We start from the raw sequence: 7,107 nt of genomic DNA on the forward strand, positions 1-7,107 counted from the left end.
AGGCTGAAACCCGAGCCTCTCTAACTCCAGCAAGGCCTCTTAACCTGGGGTCCATGAGCATGTAACCTGGAGTCAGTGAACTTGGATGGGAAAAGAACATTACCTCTTAATTTTCTGAACACCTAACTGAAATGTCACATTTCCTTCCATGATGAGTGTCGGCAGCAAACTGCAATAGCGTCTGCAGCCCTGATGACTTTGTCACCAGTTGGAATCAAAGATGCTTCTATCTCCTATTATGTTTGTTGCAGATATCTTAGACCATCACTTACACTCATCCTTTGCTTGAAATTGCAATCACAATGCAGCTGACCCACCACCTGATCTTTTGTGGTATGTTAGTGAAGAAACACAATTTGGCTTTGTGATAGTGTGTTAAATGTAATTCAATATAATTGGTTGCCTGAAATAAGCCAGAGACAAATACTGCCTGGTCCACTTATATCTTATATGTGGAATCTTAAAGTCGTCAAACTCATAGCATAGAGAGTTAGAAAAGTGGCTTCCAGGGGCTGGGGGCAGGGGAAACAAGGAGGGATTAGGGAGAGGGTATAAATTTTCAGTTATAGGATGAATAAGTTCTGAGGATCCAATATGCAGCATGGTAACTATAGCTGATAATATGGTATTATAAAATTGAAATGTGCTAAGAAGTAGAACTTAAATGTTGCCACACACAAAAAAATGGTAAATATGTGAGGTGATGGGTGTGTTAATTAACTTAATGGTGGGAGTCCTTTCACAATGTACATGTATATCATGTGTCAATTCATCACACTGAACATGTAAAATTTTACAGTTTGCTGATTAAACCTCAATAAAGCTAAATATGTATTCTAGGAATGTATTTACATGGTTGCCTTTGTAATCCTGTGGATTCTATCTAAAAGCACTACTCTGAGATGGAGTTCAGGCACAAAACAGACTAAGAACCAGGCTCTGGAGGACTTGCTCTGACCTCCTAGGTGGGCAGCAGGAGGAGCCCTGCCCAGTACTGCAGCTCTCTTCCCTTCAAGAGTGGAGACACCAAGACCAGCGTAGGGAAGTGACCGGGCGGACACACAGGGAGTTGGGGTCTCAACTAGAATCCAGGTTCTCCCACTCCCAGCCTAGCGCTTTGCAGCTGTACCACACTGCCACCTAGAGACACAAAGCGTTTCCAACCTGCCACAGCCCAGCCAACTCTGGGCAGCAGCCAAGGGATGGGCAATCTGGAGGCCGCTGACCAGTGGATGGACGAGGGCTCCAGTTCACGGGGCTGCAGTGCCTTGCGTTCACCAGATCATGCAAAACAGTCATTAATCGCTCACACACTGCCCTGCTGGTGAGGATGCAAATAAGGTCAGCCACCTTGAGAAGCAACTGGGAGGATTTCCCTGGTGGTCCAGGGTTAAGAATCTGCCTGCCAATGCAGGAGACATGGGTTCGATCCCTGATCTGGGAACTAAGATCCCACATATTGTAGGACAACTATGCCCGTGGGCCACAACTACTGAAGCCTGCAGGCCTAGAGCCGGTGCTCTGCGGAAAGAGAAACCACCGCAAAGAGAAGCCTACACACCGCAACTAGAGAAAGCCCAGGCACAGCAAGGAACAGCCAGCACAGCCAAAAATAAAATGCTTTTTTAAAACGTCTTTTAAAAAAGGTAAAGCAATTGGGCAGTGCCTAGTTCCAAAAAAAAGGGGGCTATGCATCTCATTTGGCAGTGATTCCACCACCTCCACCCCCAGTGTACAACCCAGAACAGTGAGTCTCAACCCTGGATGCACATTCAAGCCACCTGGAAGCTTCTAAAAATACTGTTGGGACACCACACTCCCAATGCACAGGATCTGGGTTCAATCCCTGGTCAGGGACCTAGAACCTCCATGCCACAACTAGGAATTGGCATGGCCACACAAATAAATACATATTAAAAAGAAGAGAAAAAAAAAAAAACCACTGTTGCTTACCTCCAGATCCAGTCTATTGAAATCTTTTAAGATTTCAGAAAATCTTAAAATCTTGAGAAATGAATTAAGGATCTTTGGGGGAGGGGCACCAGTGTGATTGTAAAAACTTCCAGGTGATCTTCTCTGCAGCCGAGCTGAGAACCACTGACCTCAGGAATTTCTGAAAGTAGGCATGACACCATCCATGTGGTAAGCTCACTGGAGTTCCCTTTGCAGGAGAAAGGAAATAGGCGTAATGCGAATGTCCATCAACACAGGAGCGGCTTGACAGACAAAATGATGAAGCGCTATACAGAAGTTAAGAGAGATTAACTCGATCCACTTGTATCAGCAAGGACTGGACTTAGAAACACAGTCAGGTGAGAAAAACCGAGCTGCAAAATGTACAATACAGCCTGATGTATCTTTGGGTCTTAAAACAATCAATCCTAAAGGAAATCAGTCCTGGATATTCACTGGGAGGACTGATGTTGAAGCTGAAGCTCCAATACTTTGGCCAGCTGATGGAAAGAACTGACTCATTGGAAAAGACCCCGATGCTAGGAAAGATTGAAGGCAGGAGAAGGGGACAACAGAGGATGAGATGGTTGGATGGCATCACCAACTCAATGGACATGAGCTCTGAGAGTTGATGATGGACAGGGAAGCCTGGCACGCTGCACTCCATGGCGTTGCAAAGAGTCGGACATGACTGAGTGACTGAACGGAACTGAACTGATAAGATGCACACAGATTATCTGAATGCATTTTAAGGTCCTTAAGGAGACATACCATGTTCATATCAGTGAGGGGTTGGAATCAGGGATGGAAACTAAAGAGACTTTAATTTTGTATTCTTTTTTAAAGAGAAGAAGATACTCATTCTTTACACAAGCTATTTTAATTGATTCTAAAAATTAGTATATTTTAAAATATTCCAATGCCTTCTATGTATTGTACTAGATATGGGAGAAATGAACCTGAATAGGAAACTTCACAGCAGATAGTCCAGAGAAGAAAGACAAAGCAGCTAGAAGACAGGGCTTTCATCCTACACTAGGAGAAGCGCTGTGGAGGATGAGAGGAGACACTCCTAACTGTCCTGGTAAGTACTTGCTGTGTAACAAATCATGCCAACAGTCAGTAGCATAAAATAGCCCTTTTATTATGCTCATGGGCTTTTTGGATCAGGAATTCTGACAGGATAACAGTGGGAATGTTCCATGATGTCTGGACCTCCAGCTGAGAAATCGAAAGGGTTGGGGGTGACTAGGTGGCCGCTGGAATCACCTGGAGGCGGCCACACTCACGTCTGGTGGTTGATGCTGGCTGTCTGCCAGGACCTCCGCTGGGTTGCTGTCCAAAACACCTCCAGGGGCCTCTCCATGAAGTCTCTCCATGTGGACTAATTTGGGCTTCCTTGAAGGCTGGGATTGGGCCCCAAGAAAAGATAAAAGTGTGTGATGATTTTATGCTCCAGCATCAGGAGCCCCATAGCACCACGTAGCATCATTTCTGCTATACTCTTTATTTGGAAGCAGTCACAAGGTCTGTCCAAATTCAAAGGGACAGGACACAAGTCCCAGCCCTCAATGGGAGGAGCACATAGGAGTGTCAAGGTCACCCTGTAAGAAGAGCATGGGGCATGATACACGTTGTTGGCACCATCTTTGGAAGATGCAATCTGCCACACTAACCTACCCCCTGGGGTAGAAGGGATGGTGGGGTCGAACTGGACTTCCTGGACAAGATGAAATCCAAGCTGAGGCTTAAAGGACAACTAGGAGTTGACCTGGAAAAGGACAAGATCATCCTGTGCCAAGGAAACAACAAGGCCAAAGTCCTAGTGTAAAATGAGGGCCTGCACACAGAGCATACTTAGGAAGCTTATCACGAGTGGGCCTGGAGGAAGTGCCGCGAGTGGAGACTGACAGGTGGGCAGGGGCCAGATGGTGTGAGATCTCTGAGGCCGCCTTAAGGATTTGGGTCTTTTTTTTTTAAATTAATTAATTATTTTTGGCTGCACTGTCTTCGTGGCCATGCAAGGGCTTTCTCTCATTGTAGTGGCTCCTCTTGTTGAGGAGCACAGGCTCTGGGGCACTCAGGCTTCAGGAGTTCCAGCACTCAAGCTCATGTGCTTAGTTGCCCCATGGCATGTGGGATCTTAGTTCCCAGATTAGGGATCGATCCCGTGTCCCCTGCATTGGCAGATGGATCCTTATATTGAGCAATGGGCCACCAGGGAGGTCCCAAGGATTTCGGTCTTGATGCTCAAGGCAAGGGGAGCCACTGAAGTGTGTTGAGCATCCCACTGCATCCTCTTGGGTGGGTAATGAAGGAAGGGAATAAGAGCGGAGGCAGAGAGGCCAGTGGGGCAGCCACGGGGTGACAGGTGACAGTGGCGGTGAAGGTAGAGAGAAGTGGACAGAGCCAACAGGTGCTTTGGAGGCAAAACTGATAAATTTGCTAATGGATTCTGCGAGGAGTAAAGAATTCAAGAATATGTCCCTTCAATGAGGCAACTTCTCGCTCTGTGGGGTCCTGGCTTGGTGGACTAATCCCAGGTCTGCACCCCTTCACAGTTTCCCTGGTCCAGCACCTTTTGGGTCAAGAAAATGCTGGCTAAAGAAGGAGCCTTCCAGGAAGAAGGCCCCGAAGTTCAGTATATCTCAGATCAAAGACCTGAATGATCTTCTTGGGGGAATTCTCTGGTGGTCCAGTCGTACGGACTCTGCACTTTCACTGCTGTGGCCCCGGGTTCAATCCCTGGTCAGAGAACTATGATGCAAGTGATGAGGCCCAAAGCAAACAAACAGAACGATCCTCCTGGCTCATCACATCTGAGTCCTTCGTGCCTCAAAACTCATTATCCTACCATGGCACCCGCTGACAATTAGTGGGAAATTGTATAGACAGCTCCTGATTGGATCTAATTTCCTTGACCTGGAGCGTCGTGAATCAATTACTCTGAGTAACTCAACTTTAATGCCTCGACACCCGGCCCTCAGTGAAGGCGCCCCCTCCTTTCCACACATCCTTCTTTCTTCCCTATTAAATAAATTGCGAGCTGTTTGTCTACTGGGACATGGATATTTTCATTAGCGATTAAAGAAGCAGGTCTGCTCATCTCCTTAGCGGTGAGTCACAGATAACCGTGGTCCCAACCCCTGCCCCAGGTATGGGTCCCAGACTTTGCCCAAGGAGTGGAGTGTCCTGCCCTGTGTCCTGGTGACCGAAAGCCAGACATCCTCAGAACAGAGCTCCCAAGGCTCAGCCACACCGGACGCATTGCTCCAGGCCACAGCTCCAGGCATGAACCCTCAGCCACAAAGCTCTCATTCAAGAACAAATGCCAGAGGCCTGCTCCATGCTCCAGGCACTGGTCCAGAGCCCCCCACCCTCAAAGGGCTTAATTCATACAGAGAGAGATACAAAAGAAACAGAAACACATAATATGAGGGAATCCCCTGCTGGTCCAGTAGTTAAGAGTCAGCACTTTCACTGCCCGGACCTGGGTTCAATACCTGGTCAGGGAGCTCAAACCCTGCCAGCTGCACAGCGTGCAAAAACAAACAAACACATACATAGTATGAAGACAGCAAGACGTCCTGGTGGGAAACATTCTCGATGAAGAAGTGGAAAGGAATTCCCGGGAGGTGGAGAAAGAGAATGATCATTGCAACTTTAAAGTGTCTTTAGGGACTGTCTTGTTGAGAAGGTGACTTTTGAGAAAAACTGAGGGAGCAAGGGTGGAAGCCATGGGCATGTGGAGGAGAGAAATCCAGGGAGAGGAGAGAGCACAGCACGTGTAAGTGTCCTGGGGCAGGAGGTGGGGGGTGCTGGAGGAACACCGGGGCCAGTGAGGCTGGGGAAGAGGGAGGGAGGGGACAGTAGTAATGGTGACAGCAGAGAGGCGATGGGGAGCTGGAGGACAGGGAGGCTTTCAGGCCAGTGGGAAGGTATGACTTTGACTCTGAAGGAGATGGAAAGTCACTGGCAGTTTAAAAGATCACTCTAGCTGCTGCTGCTGCTGCTGCTGCTGCTGCTGCTAATGGTAGTGATCACAGTGTCGACAATCATGACGATGGTTGTGATGGGCCTTCTCGTTGTCATGGTAAAGTTCTGGCTTTCTTATGTTTTGTCCAGCATCTAGTCTCTTCCTCTTGTACCCTGGTGCTCCCATGGGAGGGCCCCATTTTCAATAGCTTTGGGCTCTGACCTGCTTCAACCGAATTTCAAGACCTTTTTCTGGAGAATGTCACACTTACCTCGAGACTTCCAGTCCCATTCTGTAGATCATTGCTTCCTTTCCAAATTCTGCATTCACCTCTATTTTTAAAAGAAAAATCTTATTGCCTCTGGTTTTCTGCTGAAATAGGAATTTGCTGGTACTTTCCAACCTCTAACCAAAATCTGAAACTTCCTGTGGTCCCAGCTGAGTACCACTTCCCTTCTATCACCTACCCCTTCTGCCCCCTAGCCAATGGGTGCCCTGACCTGGGCCCTCTTGTTGCCAGCTCCTCCCTCCTCCAGTTGTAGGCCTGCATGCCAATTAAGGGGTGTCCTCTGCCACTTCCTGACCCCTAAACCCCATGAGATCCAGCACCAGAAGCAGCCCCACCCAACAAACTCCTCTTCCTGTGCCCACACCCACCCCCATCTTCTTCCGGAATAGGTGTGTGGGGCTGGATGAATCGTGTACTGAAAAAAACCTAGCACCAGATCAGACACACCCAGGTTCCAATCTCAGCTCTGATCCAGTTGGCTGTGTGGCCTCAGGCTAGTCGCTTCTCCTCTCTGACCCTACTTTTTCAAATCACTGCTGTGCATTCACAGCTGGGCCTCCTATTTGAAATTCCACTAGGCCATGCAAGACCTCATCAGTGTCCCAAGTCAGACCACAGAATTCCTGGATCTCCTAGATTTCAGGTGGGGAGAAATGGACTCTACCTGTTTGCTCTGCCTTGCTGAGAGAGGGTTCCTAACAGGTTCTAGCACCTGCAGGCAGGGTCCCTTAACACAAGACCTCAATTAATTTAGAAGAGAAGCAACTAACAACAGGATGCTTTGTCCCCAAGCCAGCCTACTTCAGAGGCTTCTCAGAGAAGGAAGTACATTTGCCTGAGGCCTTAGACCCACAAAGGCACCTAACCCAGCCCAGAGGGACAGGAAGCC

The 7,107-nt window shown here is 48.1% G+C and overlaps 1 long non-coding RNA gene across 1 annotated transcript; it reads right to left on the reverse strand.

The window, feature by feature from the left end:
• Positions 1-3,072: 3,072 nt before the first annotated feature.
• LOC120875229 lies at positions 3,073-6,871 on the reverse strand. Its single transcript, XR_005723875.1, has 2 exons — positions 6,201-6,871; positions 3,073-3,557 (listed from the first exon to the last, which is right to left on the reverse strand). It is a non-coding gene; the product is annotated as an uncharacterized LOC120875229 (long non-coding RNA).
• Positions 6,872-7,107: the final 236 nt, after the last annotated feature.

This window comes from Oryx dammah, unplaced genomic scaffold (genome assembly GCF_014754425.2).
Source record: "Oryx dammah isolate SB20612 unplaced genomic scaffold, SCBI_Odam_1.1 HiC_scaffold_2, whole genome shotgun sequence".
Classification (NCBI taxonomy): domain Eukaryota; kingdom Metazoa; phylum Chordata; class Mammalia; order Artiodactyla; family Bovidae; genus Oryx; species Oryx dammah.